Here is a 19,997-nt window from a genome sequence, read left to right on the forward strand (position 1 = left end):
AACTGCCCTTTGCAAGTGTTTGCGCCATTCCACAGGCTCCACGCACCCACCCAACCGTGCACTTGTGTTATCGCACAGGCCAAGCGCTGGACTCCTGCCTTTGGCCTGTGAGATACAACAACTGCCCTTTGCAAGTGTTTGCGCCATTCCACAGGCTCCACGCACCCACCCAACCGTGCACTTGTGTTATCGCACAGGCCAAGCGCAGGACTCCTGCCTTTGGCCTGTGAGATACAACAACTGCCCTTTGCAAGTGTTTGCGCCATTCCACAGGCTCCACGCACCCACCCAACCGTGCACTTGTGTTATCGCACAGGCCAAGCGCTGGACTCCTGCCTTTGGCCTGTGAGATACAACAACTGCCCTTTGCAAGTGTTTGCGCCATTCCACAGGCTCCACGCACCCACCCAACCGTGCACTTGTGTTATCGCACAGGCCAAGCGCTGGACTCCTGCCTTTGGCCTGTGAGATACAACAACTGCCCTTTGCAAGTGTTTGCGCCATTCCACAGGCTCCACGCACCCACCCAACCGTGCACTTGTGTTATCGCACAGGCCAAGCGCTGGACTCCTGCCTTTGGCCTGTGAGATACAACAACTGCCCTTTGCAAGTGTTTGCGCCATTCCACAGGCTCCACGCACCCACCCAACCGTGCACTTGTGTTATCGCACAGGCCAAGCGCAGGACTCCTGCCTTTGGCCTGTGAAGATAGAACAACTGCCCTTTGCAAGTGTTTGCAATAAATACATTATTAATTTATTTTATCTGTTTTTTATTACAGGTAGGTTCTACTGCAATCAAATGAAGATTACAAAGTAATGAAAGACAATTCAAATTTCTCATCACACTTTTATTCTTAACATGAAACATAAATATGTAATTTTTTTCTAATAAAAAAAGAAAAATAAGTGGTGTGTCAAGTGTTTAAATTGTTAACAAGGTGTAGATTCATTGCAAGTGTCCATTAATGTTCAGAAGGTATAGCCCTTGGGTATAGGTATAGGTCCAGGGCAAGTGTCCAAAAGGTATAGGTCCAGGGCAAGTGTCCAAAAGGTATAGGTCCAGGGCAAGTGTCCACAAGGTATAGGTCCAGGGCAAGTGTCCACAAGGTATAGGTCCAGGGCAAGTGTCCACAAGGTATAGGTCCAGGGCAAGTGTCCACAAGGTATAGGTCCAGGGCAAGTGTCCACAAGGTATAGGTCCAGGGCAAGTGTCCACAAGGTATAGGTCCAGGGCAAGTGTCCAAAAGGTATAGGTCCAGGGCAAGTGTCCAAAAGGTCCAGGGCAAATGTACCAAATTGTTCTCATTGTAAAGGACCAGGTCAAGTGTTCACAAATATTCGGAGGAATCTGTAAGAAATTATTTTCAAATATCATTTTTACTGATAAGTAGATTTATATTAAAGTACAAATAAGGATGTCTTCCTGATAGTGCGACACTCACCTGATAACAGCAGCAAGTGGACATATAAAGTAGTCATGGAGCACAAATCATCAGGTCCAGCCTGTTTGAAAAGTAGGGGGTGACACACATCACTCCACAGCCATTTGGGATCAACCGACGGAAGATGCTGGAAGAAAAAAACAGAAGGTATTATTCCAATTACACAAGGCCACATTCCTCCCACCTTCCCCATGGGGAAGCGATGCTCACCTGGTGACAGCTCCTGGGAATCAGGCAAGCAGCATCACAACAGCAGGGGTTCCCCAGATACACAGGTATTCATCTGTAGGTCCCAAAACCATTCCGCCTGAAGAAGCTAGAAGAGAAAAAGAAGGTATTATTAACATTACACAGGGCCCCATTCCTCCCACCTTCCCCATGGGGAAGCGATGCTCACCTGGTGACAGCTCCTGGGAATGAGGCAAGCAGCATCACAACAGCAGGGGTTCCCCAGATACACAGGTATTCATCTGTAGGCCCAAAAAACTATTCCAACTGAAGAAGCTAGAAGAGAAAAAGAAGGTATTATTAACATTACACAAGGCCCCATTCCTCCCACCTTCCCCATGGGGAAGCGATGCTCACCTGGTGACAGCTCCTGGGAATCAGGCAAGCAGCATCACAACAGCAGGGGTTCCCCAGATACACAGGTATTCATCTGTAGGTCCCAAAACCATTCCGCCTGAAGAAGCTAGAAGAGAAAAAGAAGGTATTATTAACATTACACAGGGCCCCATTCCTCCCACCTTCCCCATGGGGAAGCGATGCTCACCTGGTGACAGCTCCTGGGAATGAGGCAAGCAGCATCACAATAGCAGGGGTTCCCCAGATACACAGGTATTCATCTGTAGGCCCAAAAAACTATTCCAACTGAAGAAGCTAGAAGAGAAAAAGAAGGTATTATTAACATTACACAAGGCCCCATTCCTCCCACCTTCCCCATGGGGAAGCGATGCTCACCTGGTGACAGCTCCTGGGAATCAGGCAAGCAGCATCACAACAGCAGGGGTTCCCCAGATACACAGGTATTCATCTGTAGGTCCCAAAACCATTCCGCCTGAAGAAGCTAGAAGAGAAAAAGAAGGTATTATTAACATTACACAGGGCCCCATTCCTCCCACCTTCCCCATGGGGAAGCGATGCTCACCTGGTGACAGCTCCTGGGAATGAGGCAAGCAGCATCACAACAGCAGGGGTTCCCCAGATACACAGGTATTCATCTGTAGGCCCAAAAAACTATTCCAACTGAAGAAGCTAGAAGAGAAAAAGAAGGTATTATTAACATTACACAAGGCCCCATTCCTCCCACCTTCCCCATGGGGAAGCGATGCTCACCTGGTGACAGCTCATGGGAATCAGGCAAGCAGCATCACAACAGCAGGGGTTCCCCAGATACACAGGTATTCATCTGTAGGTCCCAAAACCATTCCGCCTGAAGAAGCTAGAAGAGAAAAAGAAGGTATTATTAACATTACACAAGGCCCCATTCCTCCCACCTTCCCCATGGGGAAGCGATGCTCACCTGGTGACAGCTCATGGGAATCAGGCAAGCAGCATCACAACAGCAGGGGTTCCCCAGATACACAGGTATTCATCTGTAGGTCCCAAAACCATTCCGCCTGAAGAAGCTAGAAGAGAAAAAGAAGGTATTATTAACATTACACAGGGCCCCATTCCTCCCACCTTCCCCATGGGGAAGCGATGCTCACCTGGTGACAGCTCATGGGAATCAGGCAAGCAGCATCACAACAGCAGGGGTTCCCCAGATACACAGGTATTCATCTGTAGGTCCCAAAACCATTCCGCCTGAAGAAGCTAGAAGAGAAAAAGAAGGTATTATTAACATTACACAGGGCCCCATTCCTCCCACCTTCCCCATGGGGAAGCGATGCTCACCTGGTGACAGCTCCTGGGAATGAGGCAAGCAGCATCACAACAGCAGGGGTTCCCCAGATACACAGGTATTCATCTGTAGGTCCCAAAACCATTCCGCCTGAAGAAGCTAGAAGAGAAAAAGAAGGTATTATTAACATTACACAGGGCCCCATTCCTCCCACCTTCCCCATGGGGAAGCGATGCTCACCTGGTGACAGCTCCTGGGAATGAGGCAAGCAGCATCACAACAGCAGGGGTTCCCCAGATACACAGGTATTCATCTGTAGGTCCCAAAACCATTCCGCCTGAAGAAGCTAGAAGAGAAAAAGAAGGTATTATTAACATTACACAGGGCCCCATTCCTCCCACCTTCCCCATGGGGAAGCGATGCTCACCTGGTGACAGCTCCTGGGAATCAGGCAAGCAGCATCACAACAGCAGGGGTTCCCCAGATACACAGGTATTCATCTGTAGGTCCCAAAACCATTCCGCCTGAAGAAGCTAGAAGAGAAAAAGAAGGTATTATTAACATTACACAGGGCCCCATTCCTCCCACCTTCCCCATGGGGAAGCGATGCTCACCTGGTGACAGCTCCTGGGAATCAGGCAAGCAGCATCACAACAGCAGGGGTTCCCCAGATACACAGGTATTCATCTGTAGGTCCCAAAACCATTCCGCCTGAAGAAGCTAGAAGAGAAAAAGAAGGTATTATTAACATTACACAGGGCCCCATTCCTCCCACCTTCCCCATGGGGAAGCGATGCTCACCTGGTGACAGCTCCTGGGAATGAGGCAAGCAGCATCACAACAGCAGGGGTTCCCCAGATACACAGGTATTCATCTGTAGGTCCCAAAACCATTCCGCCTGAAGAAGCTAGAAGAGAAAAAGAAGGTATTATTAACATTACACAGGGCCCCATTCCTCCCACCTTCCCCATGGGGAAGCGATGCTCACCTGGTGACAGCTCCTGGGAATGAGGCAAGCAGCATCACAACAGCAGGGGTTCCCCAGATACACAGGTATTCATCTGTAGGTCCCAAAACCATTCCGCCTGAAGAAGCTAGAAGAGAAAAAGAAGGTATTATTAACATTACACAGGGCCCCATTCCTCCCACCTTCCCCATGGGGAAGCGATGCTCACCTGGTGACAGCTCCTGGGAATGAGGCAAGCAGCATCACAACAGCAGGGGTTCCCCAGATACACAGGTATTCATCTGTAGGCCCAAAAAACTATTCCAACTGAAGAAGCTAGAAGAGAAAAAGAAGGTATTATTAACATTACACAAGGCCCCATTCCTCCCACCTTCCCCATGGGGAAGCGATGCTCACCTGGTGACAGCTCATGGGAATCAGGCAAGCAGCATCACAACAGCAGGGGTTCCCCAGATACACAGGTATTCATCTGTAGGTCCCAAAACCATTCCGCCTGAAGAAGCTAGAAGAGAAAAAGAAGGTATTATTAACATTACACAGGGCCCCATTCCTCCCACCTTCCCCATGGGGAAGCGATGCTCACCTGGTGACAGCTCATGGGAATCAGGCAAGCAGCATCACAACAGCAGGGGTTCCCCAGATACACAGGTATTCATCTGTAGGTCCCAAAACCATTCCGCCTGAAGAAGCTAGAAGAGAAAAAGAAGGTATTATTAACATTACACAGGGCCCCATTCCTCCCACCTTCCCCATGGGGAAGCGATGCTCACCTGGTGACAGCTCCTGGGAATCAGGCAAGCAGCATCACAACAGCAGGGGTTCCCCAGATACACAGGTATTCATCTGTAGGTCCCAAAACCATTCCGCCTGAAGAAGCTAGAAGAGAAAAAGAAGGTATTATTAACATTACACAGGGCCCCATTCCTCCCACCTTCCCCATGGGGAAGCGATGCTCACCTGGTGACAGCTCCTGGGAATGAGGCAAGCAGCATCACAACAGCAGGGGTTCCCCAGATACACAGGTATTCATCTGTAGGTCCCAAAACCATTCCGCCTGAAGAAGCTAGAAGAGAAAAAGAAGGTATTATTAACATTACACAGGGCCCCATTCCTCCCACCTTCCCCATGGGGAAGCGATGCTCACCTGGTGACAGCTCCTGGGAATCAGGCAAGCTGCATCACAACAGCAGGGGTTACCCATATACACAGGTATTCATCTGTAGGCCCAAAAAACTATTCCAACTGAAGAAGCTAGAAGAGAAAAAGAAGGTATTATTAACATTACACAAGGCCCCATTCCTCCCACCTTAACCATGGGGAAGCGATGCTCACCTGGTGACAGCTCCAAAGTACTGTAGCATAAATTCAACAAAAGGATCCGCAAACAACAGGGAACAACCAAACTAGTGGGCCAACAGATGTAAACAAAAACAACCACGCCAAATAAACTCTGAAAAACATGAAATAAAAATATAGATAGCATTAAAAAAATATATTTATAAAAAAATAAGAAACTATGGAATAAAAATACTCACAGCGTGAAAAATAAGTCCGGATGAGTCGAGCTCTCGCTGTATCTCGTTCATTCATACCGGTGTGCAAATCTGTAGAAAGGTCCCCATGCCGGAAAACCTCGGCATCTACAGTCACCGGCAAACGGTTTGCGATACAAATGTTGTGTAGCACACAACAGGCATTAATTATACCGCAAACCTTCGCCGGTGAGTATAAAAGGGCTCCACCGGTCTTGTCTAAACATCTGAACCGGCTTTTAAGGACACCGAAGGTTCGCTCAATTACTGCCCTCGCTGTCGTATGAGCCTTTTGGTAGTTTTCTGCAGCTTCGCCCACCGGATCAGACAATGGGGTCAGGAGCCAGTCCTTATTGGGATAACCGCCATCACCTATATCAAAAAATGAAAAAATACAATTGTAGATATTTGTATTGCAATAACAAAAAAAAAAAAAAGGAATAGGCTACTCACCTAACAGCCAGCCGTCCGGCATTCGACCGTGCTCGAAATCGGCATACAAGGCAGACTGGCTTAAAATGAACGAGTCGTGGGCCGACCCAGGAAAACCCACGAGTAAATCAGTAATTTTCATTCGGTGGTCGCAGACCACCTGAACGTTCAGTGAGTGAAAATGTTTTCGATTGCGAAAACACTCCTCACTTTCACGCGGTGGTCTGAACGCCACATGGGTGCAGTCGATCGCGCCCAGCACATTGGGGAACTTCCATTTTGAATAAAAACCAAATCTGATCTCATTCCAACCGCTCTCTTGATCTGGGAATTTTATAAACTGGGTCGTCAATTTGCGGAATGCCTTTATGACCTGGCCTATACAGCGCGAAAGGGTCGGCTGTGAGTATCCGCAGGTTTGGCTCAAAGTGGGCTGGAATGTGCCCGACGCAAAAAAATGCAACGCACCCAACAGTTTCTGGAAACCGGTGAGTGCGTGATTGCCCCGTCCCCGAGCGACCAGGTCTGGCTCCATGAGATCATAGAGCATGTGGATTGCCTCAGACGAAAGGCGATAATTAGATATCACCTCCGCCTCGGTGAGATCACCCAGTTCACGCCTACTACGAAAATGGCGTGGACGTGGGACTGAAACCCGCACTGCCTCACCTAATGGAGCTATCGCCGAAACACTAGTGCCATCATCCAAATCTGATTCCTCCTCCACGCAGGCATTCAGCATGAACGTGACAAATGTGTCCCTAAACAACTCCATAACTGTAGACAGTGTTAAGAAATTGCAGACAAATGCAAAAAAACGCAAATTACCCTGAAAAAACGTTTCCAAACAGCAGACTGCAAAAGCTGTGTTATCTCCTCAAAGGCCAAACGAAGGAGTGAGGTGGGGAGGTGATTCATGGGTAAAAAATGTGTGGAGAATCATGGGTAAAATAATGCATGCTGGGTAAAAAAAAAATAAACTTATAAATCAGATATATATTTATAATGAACTTGGAGAACAAAATGAACTTGAAGGAAACTCAAAATAAATAAAAATACACTAGTACAGTTTATATTAACACTGCAAAATGCTTATTGCATGAATTCAGAATACTTTTCTCCATGAAAAGATGACGAGGGATACACGGAGAGGCACGGAGAACTTTACCTAGAAATTTATTCTCCATCTTCGCATTGAATACACTCATGGAGAGTGACGGCGAGAGACGGAGAATCTACATGTAAAATCCCATTGACAACAGGCGGAGAGTGGCGGCGAGTAAAAGACGGAGAGCACGCAATAAATCACTGTTCTCCGACGGCGAAAATGTCACATTGAATAGGGTGGCTCGCCTTTGGAGAAAAAAAACCTCTCTCCACGGCGAAAAAAGCACAAATTCTCCACAAAACACGGAGAACTTTTCGCATTGAATACTGCCCTAAGTCATGTTTCCCATTTTTTCCCTTCCCAGATACAAGCCCGTTTGAGTGTTTGGGGCACTTTTTAGCTAAAATCATCCTACGGGGCCTAACTGCATATGCTAAAGCCTGCCTATTTTGAATGGTGTAGTGGCCCCTGCAACCTCCAAAAATATCAGGACTTACTTCCCCAATAATCTGCTAAATCACCCCTGAAATACATACTTATTCACCCTATTTTGTTCATTGGACTCATTTCTCATTTGAAATGCCCATTTTTGGGGGGCCAGAAATGTGCGTCTTTAAATGGTGATTTCTACGATACCCCATTTTTGCGCGTCGGACCTCAACTTTTCCCGTAAACGCAGAAAAAGCGCAATTTTCAGGAGAAACGAGACAGACATCCCCTCCCTCTGCCACCCACCCGCCCAACTGACAGCCAGCAATTAGACATGCACAGATAGTTCTGAGGGTCTGTCTGTGATGTCATAAAGGGCCTGCTGATCAATGGGCAGCTTTCTGATTGGTTGCTGTATTTGATTGACAGATGGAAGCTGGCAGCTGATTGGCTGTCTAGCCTAAAGTGCTTTACACACCTCCCTGATGGTACCAGTGGCTAAGACTCCTCCTCAGCTCATTGGGTAATGAAAAATTTAGAACAATTGATGGATGAATGCAGGCAGGCCGTCAATTTTGGGACACTCAGTGGACTTGTTTAATGCAATGCACCTTTGTATATTCACATGCATTCGCTTCATGCTGTAACCACTGTGCATAAAAATTTGGAAACATGGCAAACAGTGTATCATTTGCTGTCTAAGTCATGTTTCCCATATTTTCCCTTCCCAGATACAAGCCCATTTGAGTGTTTGGGGCACTTTTTAGCTAAAATCATCCTACAGGGCCTAACTGCATATGCTAAAACCTGCCTATTTTAAATGGTGTAGTGGCCCCTGCAACCTCCAAAAATATCAGGACTTACTTCCCCAATAACCTGCTAACATACCCCTGAAATACATACTTATTCACCCTATTTTGTTCATTTGACTCATTTCTCATTTGAAATGCCCATTTTTTTTTGGGGGGGGGGGGGGGGGCAGAAATGTGCGTCTTTAAAAGGTGATTTCTACGATACCCCACTTTTGCGCGTCAGACCTCAACTTTTCCCTTAAACGCAGAAAAAGCGCAATTTTCAGGAGAAACGAGACAGGCATCCCCTCCCTCTGCCACCCACCCACCCAACTGACAGCCAGCCATTAGACATGCACAGATAGTTCTGAGGGTCTTTCTGTGATGTCATAAAGGGCCTGCTGATCAATGGGCAGCTTTCTGATTGGCTGCTGTATTTGATTGACAGATGGAAGCTGGCAGCTGATTGGCTGTCTAGCCTAAAGTGCTTTACACACATCCCTGATGGTACCACTGGCTAAGACTCCACCTCAGCTCATTGGGTAATGAAAAATTTAGAACAATTGATGGATGAAAGCAGGCAGGACGGCCATTTTGGGACACTCAGTGGACTTGTTTAATGCAATGCACCTTTGTATATTCACATGCATTCGCTTCATGCTGTAACCACTGTGCATAAAAATTTGGAAACATGGCAAACAGTGTATCATTTGCTGTCTAAGTCATGTTTCCCATATTTTCCCTTCCCAGATAAAAGCCCGTTTGAGTGTTTGGGGCACTTTTTAGCTAAAATCATCCTACGGGGCCTAACTGCATATGCTAAAGCCTGCCTATTTTGAATGGTGTAGTGGCCCCTGCAACCTCCAAAAATATCAGGACTTACTTCCCCAATAACCTGCTAACTCACCCCTGAAATACATACTTATTCATCCTATTATGTTCATTGGACTCATTTTTCATTTGAAATGCCCATTTTTGGGGGGCCAGAAATGTGCGTCTTTAAAAGGTGATTTCTACGATACCCCACTTTTGCGCGTCGGACCTCAACTTTTCCCGTAAACGCAGAAAAAGCGCAATTTTCAGGAGAAACGAGACAGACATCCCCTCCCTCTGCCACCCACCCGCCCAACTGACAGCCAGCCATTAGACATGCACAGATAGTTCTGAGGGTCTGTCTGTGATGTCATAAAGGGCCTGCTGATCAATGGGCAGCTTTCTGATTGGCTGCTGTATTTGATTGACAGATGGAAGCTGGCAGCTGATTGGCTGTCTAGCCTAAAGTGCTTTACACACCTCCCTGATGGTACCACTGGCTAAGACTCCACCTCAGCTCATTGGGTAATGAAAAATTTAGAACAATTGATGGATGAAAGCAGGCAGGCCGGCCATTTTGGGACACTCAGTGGACTTGTTTAATGCAATGCACCTTTGTATATTCACATGCATTCGCTTCATGCTGTAACCACTGTGCATAAAAATTTGGAAACATGGCAAACAGTGTATCATTTGCTGTCTAAGTCATGTTTCCCATATTTTCCTTCCCAGATAAAAGCCCGTTTGAGTGTTTGGGGCACTTTTTAGCTAAAATCATCCTACGGGGCCTAACTGCATATGCTAAAGCCTGCCTATTTTGAATGGTGTAGTGGCCCCTGCAACCTCCAAAAATATCAGGACTTACTTCCCCAATAACCTGCTAACTCACCCCTGAAATACATACTTATTCATCCTATTTTGTTCATTGGACTCATTTCTCATTTGAAATGCCCATTTTTGGGGGGCCAGAAATGTGCGTCTTTAAAAGGTGATTTCTACGATACCCCACTTTTGCGCGTCGGACCTCAACTTTTCCCGTAAACGCAGAAAAAGCGAAATTTTCAGGAGAAACGAGACAGACATCCCCTCCCTCTGCCACCCACCCACCCAACTGACAGCCAGCCATTAGACATGCACAGATAGTTCTGAGGGTCTGTCTGTTATGTCATAAAGGGCCTGCTGATCAATGGGCAGCTTTCTGATTGGCTGCTGTATTTGATTGACAGATGGAAGCTGGCAGCTGATTGGCTGTCTAGCCTAAAGTGCTTTACACACCTCCCTGATGGTACCACTGGCTAAGACTCCACCTCAGCTCATTGGGTAATGAAAAATTTAGAACAATTGATGGATGAAAGCAGGCAGGCTGGCCATTTTGGGACACTCAGTGGACTTGTTTAATGCAATGCACCTTTGTATATTCACATGCATTCGCTTCATGCTGTAACCACTGTGCATAAAAATTCGGAAACATGGCATATAGTGTATCATTTGGTGTCTATCACATGTTTCCCATATTTTCCCTTCCCAGATACAAGCCCGTTTGAGTGTTTGGGGCACTTTTTAGCTAAAATCATCCTACAGGGCCTAACTGCATATGCTAAAGCCTGCCTATTTTGCATGGTGTAGTGGCCCCTGCAACCTCCAAAAATATCAGGACTTACTTCCCCAATAACCTGCTAACTCACCCCTGAAATACATACTTATTCACCCTATTTTGTTCATTTGACTCATTTCTCATTTGAAATGCCCATTTTTTGGGGGGGGGGGGGGCAGAAATGTGCGTCTTTAAAAGGTGATTTCTACGATACCCCACTTTTGCGCGTCAGACCTCAACTTTTCTCGTAAACGCAGAAAAAGCGCAATTTTCAGGAGAAACGAGACAGACATCCCCTCCCTCTGCCACCCACCCACCCAACTGACAGCCAGCCATTAGACATGCACAGATAGTTCTGAGGGTCTTTCTGTGATGTCATAAAGGGCCTGCTGATCAATGGGCAGCTTTCTGATTGGCTGCTGTATTTGATTGACAGATGGAAGCTGGCAGCTGATTGGCTGTCTAGCCTAAAGTGCTTTACACACATCCCTGATGGTACCACTGGCTAAGACTCCACCTCAGCTCATTGGGTAATGAAAAATTTAGAACAATTGATGGATGAAAGCAGGCAGGACGGCCATTTTGGGACACTCAGTGGACTTGTTTAATGCAATGCACCTTTGTATATTCACATGCATTCGCTTCATGCTGTAACCACTGTGCATAAAAATTTGGAAACATGGCAAACAGTGTATCATTTGCTGTCTAAGTCATGTTTCCCATATTTTCCCTTCCCAGATAAAAGCCCGTTTGAGTGTTTGGGGCACTTTTTAGCTAAAATCATCCTACGGGGCCTAACTGCATATGCTAAAGCCTGCCTATTTTGAATGGTGTAGTGGCCCCTGCAACCTCCAAAAATATCAGGACTTACTTCCCCAATAACCTGCTAACTCACCCCTGAAATACATACTTATTCATCCTATTATGTTCATTGGACTCATTTTTCATTTGAAATGCCCATTTTTGGGGGGCCAGAAATGTGCGTCTTTAAAAGGTGATTTCTACGATACCCCACTTTTGCGCGTCGGACCTCAACTTTTCCCGTAAACGCAGAAAAAGCGCAATTTTCAGGAGAAACGAGACAGACATCCCCTCCCTCTGCCACCCACCCGCCCAACTGACAGCCAGCCATTAGACATGCACAGATAGTTCTGAGGGTCTGTCTGTGATGTCATAAAGGGCCTGCTGATCAATGGGCAGCTTTCTGATTGGCTGCTGTATTTGATTGACAGATGGAAGCTGGCAGCTGATTGGCTGTCTAGCCTAAAGTGCTTTACACACCTCCCTGATGGTACCACTGGCTAAGACTCCACCTCAGCTCATTGGGTAATGAAAAATTTAGAACAATTGATGGATGAAAGCAGGCAGGCCGGCCATTTTGGGACACTCAGTGGACTTGTTTAATGCAATGCACCTTTGTATATTCACATGCATTCGCTTCATGCTGTAACCACTGTGCATAAAAATTTGGAAACATGGCAAACAGTGTATCATTTGCTGTCTAAGTCATGTTTCCCATATTTTCCTTCCCAGATAAAAGCCCGTTTGAGTGTTTGGGGCACTTTTTAGCTAAAATCATCCTACGGGGCCTAACTGCATATGCTAAAGCCTGCCTATTTTGAATGGTGTAGTGGCCCCTGCAACCTCCAAAAATATCAGGACTTACTTCCCCAATAACCTGCTAACTCACCCCTGAAATACATACTTATTCATCCTATTTTGTTCATTGGACTCATTTCTCATTTGAAATGCCCATTTTTGGGGGGCCAGAAATGTGCGTCTTTAAAAGGTGATTTCTACGATACCCCACTTTTGCGCGTCGGACCTCAACTTTTCCCGTAAACGCAGAAAAAGCGAAATTTTCAGGAGAAACGAGACAGACATCCCCTCCCTCTGCCACCCACCCACCCAACTGACAGCCAGCCATTAGACATGCACAGATAGTTCTGAGGGTCTGTCTGTTATGTCATAAAGGGCCTGCTGATCAATGGGCAGCTTTCTGATTGGCTGCTGTATTTGATTGACAGATGGAAGCTGGCAGCTGATTGGCTGTCTAGCCTAAAGTGCTTTACACACCTCCCTGATGGTACCACTGGCTAAGACTCCACCTCAGCTCATTGGGTAATGAAAAATTTAGAACAATTGATGGATGAAAGCAGGCAGGCTGGCCATTTTGGGACACTCAGTGGACTTGTTTAATGCAATGCACCTTTGTATATTCACATGCATTCGCTTCATGCTGTAACCACTGTGCATAAAAATTCGGAAACATGGCATATAGTGTATCATTTGGTGTCTATCACATGTTTCCCATATTTTCCCTTCCCAGATACAAGCCCGTTTGAGTGTTTGGGGCACTTTTTAGCTAAAATCATCCTACAGGGCCTAACTGCATATGCTAAAGCCTGCCTATTTTGCATGGTGTAGTGGCCCCTGCAACCTCCAAAAATATCAGGACTTACTTCCCCAATAACCTGCTAACTCACCCCTGAAATACATACTTATTCACCCTATTTTGTTCATTTGACTCATTTCTCATTTGAAATGCCCATTTTTGGGGGGGGGGGGGGGGCAGAAATGTGCGTCTTTAAAAGGTGATTTCTACGATACCCCACTTTTGCGCGTCAGACCTCAACTTTTCTCGTAAACGCAGAAAAAGCGCAATTTTCAGGAGAAACGAGACAGACATCCCCTCCCTCTGCCACCCACCCACCCAACTGACAGCCAGCCATTAGACATGCACAGATAGTTCTGAGGGTCTTTCTGTGATGTCATAAAGGGCCTGCTGATCAATGGGCAGCTTTCTGATTGGCTGCTGTATTTGATTGACAGATGGAAGCTGGCAGCTGATTGGCTGTCTAGCCTAAAGTGCTTTACACACCTCCCTGATGGTACCACTGGCTAAGACTCCACCTCAGCTCATTGGGTAATGAAAAATTTAGAACAATTGATGGATGAAAGCAGGCAGGCCGGCCATTTTGGGACACTCAGTGGACTTGTTTAATGCAATGCACCTTTGTATATTCACATGCATTCGCTTCATGCTGTAACCAATGTGCATAAAAATTTGGAAACATGGCAAACAGTGTATCATTTGCTGTCTAAGTCATGTTTCCCATATTTTCCTTCCCAGATAAAAGCCCTTTTGAGTGTTTGGGGCACTTTTTAGCTAAAATCATCCTACGGGGCCTAACTGCATATGCTAAAGCCTGCCTATTTTGCATGGTGTAGTGGCCCCTGCAACCTCCAAAAATATCAGGACTTACTTCCCCAATAACCTGCTAACTCACCCCTGAAATACATACTTATTCATCCTATTTTGTTCATTGGACTCATTTCTCATTTGAAATGCCCATTTTTGGGGGGCGAGAAATGTGCGTCTTTAAAAGGTGATTTCTACAATACCCCACTTTTGCGCGTCGGACCTCAACTTTTCCCGTAAACGCAGAAAAAGCGCAATTTTCAGGAGAAACGAGACAGACATCCCCTCCCTCTGTCACCCACCCACCCAACTGACAGCCAGCCATTAGACATGCACAGATAGTTCTGAGGGTCTGTCTGTGATGTCATAAAGGGCCTGCTGATCAATGGGCAGCTTTGTGATTGGCTGCAGAATTTGATTGACAGATGGAAGCTGGCAGCTGATTGGCTGTCTAGCCTAAAGTGCTTTACACACCTCCCTGATGGTACCACTGGCTAAGACTCCACCTCAGCTCATTGGGTAATGAAAAATTTAGAACAATTGATGGATGAAAGCAGGCAGGCCGGCCATTTTGGGACACTCAGTGGACTTGTTTAATGCAATGCACCTTTTTATATTCACATGCATTCGCTTCATGCTGTAACCACTGTGCATAAAAATTTGGAAACATGGCAAACAGTGTATCATTTGCTATGTAAGTCATGTTTCCCATATTTTCCCTTCCCAGATACAAGCCCGTTTGAGTGTTTGGGGCACTTTTTAGCTAAAATCATCCTACGGGGCCTAACTGCATATGCTAAAGCCTGCCTATTTTGAATGGTGTAGTGGGCCCTGCAACCTCCAAAAATATCAGGACTTACTTCCCCAATAACCTGCTAACTCACCCCTGAAATACATACTTATTCACCCTATTTTGTTCATTTGACTCATTTCTCATTTGAAATGCCCATTTTTTTTTGGGGGGGGGGCAGAAATGTGCGTCTTTAAAAGGTGATTTCTACGATACCCCACTTTTGCGCGTCAGACCTCAACTTTTCCCGTAAACGCAGAAAAAGCGCAATTTTCAGGAGAAACGAGACAGACATCCCCTCCCTCTGCCACCCACCCACCCAACTGACAGCCGGCCATTAGACATGCACAGATAGTTCTGAGGGTCTTTCTGTGATGTCATAAAGGGCCTGCTGATCAATGGGCAGCTTTCTGATTGGCTGCTGTATTTGATTGACAGATGGAAGCTGGCAGCTGATTGGCTGTCTAGCCTAAAGTGCTTTACACACCTCCCTGATGGTACCACTGGCTAAGACTCCACCTCAGCTCATTGGGTAATGAAAAATTTAGAACAATTGATGGATGAAAGCAGGCAGGCCGGCCATTTTGGGACACTCAGTGGACTTGTTTAATGCAATGCACCTTTGTATATTCACATGCATTCGCTTCATGCTGTAACCACTGTGCATAAAAATTTGGAAACATGGCAAACAGTGTATCATTTGCTGTCTAAGTCATGTTTCCCATATTTTCCTTCCCAGATAAAAGCCCGTTTGAGTGTTTGGGGCACTTTTTAGCTAAAATCATCCTATGGGGCCTAACTGCATATGCTAGAGCCTGCCTATTTTGAATGGTGTAGTGGCCCCTGCAACCTCCAAAAATATCAGGACTTACTTCCCCAATAACCTGCTAACTCACCCCTGAAATACATACTTATTCATCCTATTTTGTTCATTGGACTCATTTCTCATTTGAAATGCCCATTTTTGGGGGGCCAGAAATGTGCATCTTTAAAAGGTGATTTCTACGATACCCCACTTTTGCGCGTCGGACCTCAACTTTTCCCGTAAACGCAGAAAAAGCGCAATTTTCAGAAGAAACGAGACAGACATCCCCTCCCTCTGCCACCCACCCACCCAACTGACAGCCAGCCATTAGACATGCACAGATAGTTCTGAGGGTCTGTCTGTGATGTCATAAAGGGCCTGCTGATCAATGGGCAGCTTTCTGATTGGCTGCTGTATTTGATTGACAGATGGAAGCTGGCAGCTGATTGGCTGTCTAGCCTAAAGTGCTTTACACACCTCCCTGATGGTACCACTGGCTAAGACTCCACCTCAGCTCATTGGGTAATGAAAAATTTAGAACAATTGATGGATGAAAGCAGGCAGGCCGGCCATTTTGGGACACTCAGTGGACTTGTTTAATGCAATGCACCTTTGTATATTCACATGCATTCGCTTCATGCTGTAACCACTGTGCATAAAAATTTGGAAACATGGCAAACAGTGTATCATTTGCTGTCTAAGTCATGTTTCCCATATTTTCCTTCCCAGATAAAAGCCCGTTTGAGTGTTTGGGGCACTTTTTAGCTAAAATCATCCTACGGCAGTAGCGCACGCAGGGGGGTTTTCTGAGTACCCAGAAACCCCCCAGGAGTCTAAGGACCCTAGTCTGAAAGCTGAGGGTCCCCTCTTTCAATGGGTACAAGAATTTTAAAAATCGGCTCTTGGGAACCGGAGATATCTGACTTCAAAGCAGTGGTCCCCATCCAAGCCTGTTAATTGCTCTTCCCAGTCAGATATTTCAGGTTCTGTCTGACTTAGAGTTTTTCTGAGGGTATATTCCAAAAGCTGGGACTCTCCCTCTTTGATGGACAATAGCAGCTTGTCTCTACTTTGCCCAGAACCAGAGATATCAGCCTTCCAGCAGCTGGTTACTGCTCCAGCTCCACACACCTGGTATGTAGTTTTATATACTCATTGGCAGATTGCTCTGCCTCCTGAACTCTGATCCCCTAGTCCCCAATACCGTTTGGTAGGTGGGATTCTCTAGTTTGTAATTCCATTAAAATCTAAAAAAATTATTTATGGGAACTGGAGATATCTTTTGAATAATAAGCCCACTCCACTATACCCCCCTCCTCTGCATATTAAACATCCTCTACCACCCTGGAAGTTATGTATCAGGGCCCCTTCATTCAGCCCAATGCCCCCTTCTCCCACCCCATCTCCCACCATCTGTGCAGTAAAGGTGGAAATTACTGATCCAGGTACTACATGCTGAGCGGTTGATATAATACCCCCTACCACCCGGGGGACATCAAAGCTTCCCCCACCCCTACCGCTGGAGGATCAGTAAGTGCCCCAATACATTGCTATGCCCAGGGGTCTACACTGCTGTTGATGCCCCTGTATGTATATATGTATATGTATGTGTATATATATATATATATTTTTTTTTTATTATTATTATTATTATTTATATACATTTGGTCTATCTATAATACTTTAACTGACCCGGCATATACTGGGTAACCCAGTGGCGGAAGTCTCGGAGGCAATGGAGTCATTTGCCGCCGGGCGCCACGTTTGAAGGGGACATTCAGCGGCCTGACATCCATTGCCTCTGATAAACGCCACCCCCTGCGCACCGGCAAGAATACTATATCAGAGCAGTGCTGCATTGATAGCAGGCAGCACTGCTCCACGATCTCTGTGAGAGGAGGAGGCGGGACTTCCTGCCTGCCCCTGCCTCCTATTGACAGACATGTCTGCAGCCCGTCCAGCTCTTCTTCACCTCCGGCTCCCACACAATCTTCTGACTCATGCTACACTACAGTATGGACGGATGCTTCTTTTATAGGTGAGAGGGGGCAGTTGTAGAAGTGTTTGTTAAACTATTTATGTGTAGTGTGTACATCTATATAGGTCTATGTTTATATGCATGTGTTGCTTTGTGTGCATATATGGGCTGATTGTGCATATGTGGCTGTGTATTTACAGAGGTGTGTGTATGTGCATATGTAGTTGTGTGTATACATGTGTGTGTGGTTGTGTGTATACATATGTGTATGTTGCTGTGTGTATTCATGTGGGTGTGTACGCATATGTGTGTATGTTGCTGTGTGTATACATGTGTGTTGTTGTGTGTGTGTGTATACATATGTGTATGTTGCTGTGTGTATTCATGTGGGTGTATGTGCATATGCAGTTGTGTGTGTATACATGTGTGTGTCAAGCTGTGTGTATACGTGTGTGTGGTTGTGTGTATACATATGCGTGTATGTTGCTGTGTGTGTGGCTGTGTGTATACATGTGTGTGTTGTTGTGTGTATACATATGTGTATGTTGCTGTGTGCATACATGTGGATGTATGTGCATATGTATCTGTGTGTATACATGTGTTTGTATGTGGCAGTGTATAATTGTGGGTGTATGTGCACATGTACTGTAGCTACTGTACGTGTATACATGTGATGTATGTGGCAGTGTATACATGTGGCTTCATGTGCGTACGTGGCTGTGTGTGTGTATATATGTGTGCATGTGCCTATGGGGGTGTGTCTGCATATTAGGATGGCTAACCAATAGTTTTAAGTATGCAGGGTTTTTTGTGTGTGTGTGTGTGTGGGGGGGGCAACATCACATTTTCGCCTCCGGGCCTCTGTTGTAAACTTACGCCACTGGGGTCACCTAAATGTCCATCTCCGTGCTTTGCTCAGCCCATCTGGAAACCCCCTTCTGAAAATCCTGCGTTTGCCACTGTACGGGGCCTAACTGCATATGCTAAAGCCTGCCTATTTTGAATGGTGTAGTGGCCCCTGCAACCTCCAAAAATATCAGGACTTACTTCCCCAATAACCTGCTAACTCACCCCTGAAATACATACTTATTCATCCTCTTTTGTTCATTGGACTCATTTCTCATTTGAAATGCCCATTTTTGGGGGGCCAGAAATGTGCGTCTTTAAAAGGTGATTTCTACGATACCCCACTTTTGCGCGTCGGACCTCAACTTTTCCCGTAAACGCAGAAAAAGCGCAATTTTCAGGAGAAACGAGACAGACATCCCCTCCCTCTGCCACCCACCCACCCAACTGACAGCCAGCCATTAGACATGCACAGATAGTTCTGAGGGTCTGTCTGTGATGTCATAAAGGGCCTGCTGATCAATGGGCAGCTTTCTGATTGGCTGCTGTATTTGATTGACAGATGGAAGCTGGCAGCTGATTGGCTGTCTAGCCTAAAGTGCTTTACACACCTCCCTGATGGTACCACTGGCTAAGACTCCACATCAGCTCATTGGGTAATGAAAAATTTAGAACAATTGATGGATGAAAGCAGGCAGGCCGGCCATTTTGGGACACTCAGTGGACTTGTTTAATGCAATGCACCTTTGTATATTCACATGCATTCGCTTCATGCTGTAACCACTGTGCATAAAAATTTGGAAACATGGCATATAGTGTATCATTTGGTGTCTATCACATGTTTCCCATATTTTCCCTTCCCAGATACAAGCCCGTTTGAGTGTTTGGGGCACTTTTTAGCTAAAATCATCCTACGGGGCCTAACTGCATATGCTAAAACCTGCCTATTTTGAATGGTGTAGTGGCCCCTGCAACCTCCAAAAATATCAGGACTTACTTCCCCAATAACCTGCTAACTCACCCCTGAAATACATACTTATTCACCCTATTTTGTTCATTGGACTCATTTATCATTTGAAATGCCCATTTTTGGGGGGCCATAAATGTGCGTCTTTAAAAGGTGATTTCTACGATACCCCACTTTTGCGCGTCGGACCTCAACTTTTCCCGTAAACGCAGAAAAAGCGCAATTTTCAGGAGAAACGAGACAGACATCCCCTCCCTCTGCCACCCACCCACCCAACTGACAGACAGCCATTAGACATGCACAGATAGTTCTGAGGGTCTGCCTGTGATGTCATAAAGGGCCTGCTGATCAATGGGCAGCTTTCTGATTGGCTGCTGTATTTGATTGACAGATGGAAGCTGGCAGCTGATTGGCTGTCTAGCCTAAAGTGCTTTACACACCTCCCTGATGGTACCA

The 19,997-nt window shown here is 46.0% G+C and overlaps 1 long non-coding RNA gene across 1 annotated transcript; it reads right to left on the minus strand.

Annotated features, from left to right (window-relative positions):
- Window positions 1-811: 811 nt before the first annotated feature.
- LOC146056021 (uncharacterized) lies at window positions 812-1,762 on the minus strand. The gene is made up of 3 exons (XR_014469058.1): window positions 1,655-1,762; window positions 1,445-1,571; window positions 812-1,350 (listed from the first exon to the last, which is right to left on the minus strand). It is a non-coding gene; the product is annotated as an uncharacterized LOC146056021 (long non-coding RNA).
- Window positions 1,763-19,997: the final 18,235 nt, after the last annotated feature.

This window comes from Crinia signifera, unplaced genomic scaffold (genome assembly GCF_055691185.1).
Source record: "Crinia signifera unplaced genomic scaffold, ASM5569118v1 HAP2_SCAFFOLD_73, whole genome shotgun sequence".
NCBI lineage: Eukaryota > Metazoa > Chordata > Amphibia > Anura > Myobatrachidae > Crinia > Crinia signifera.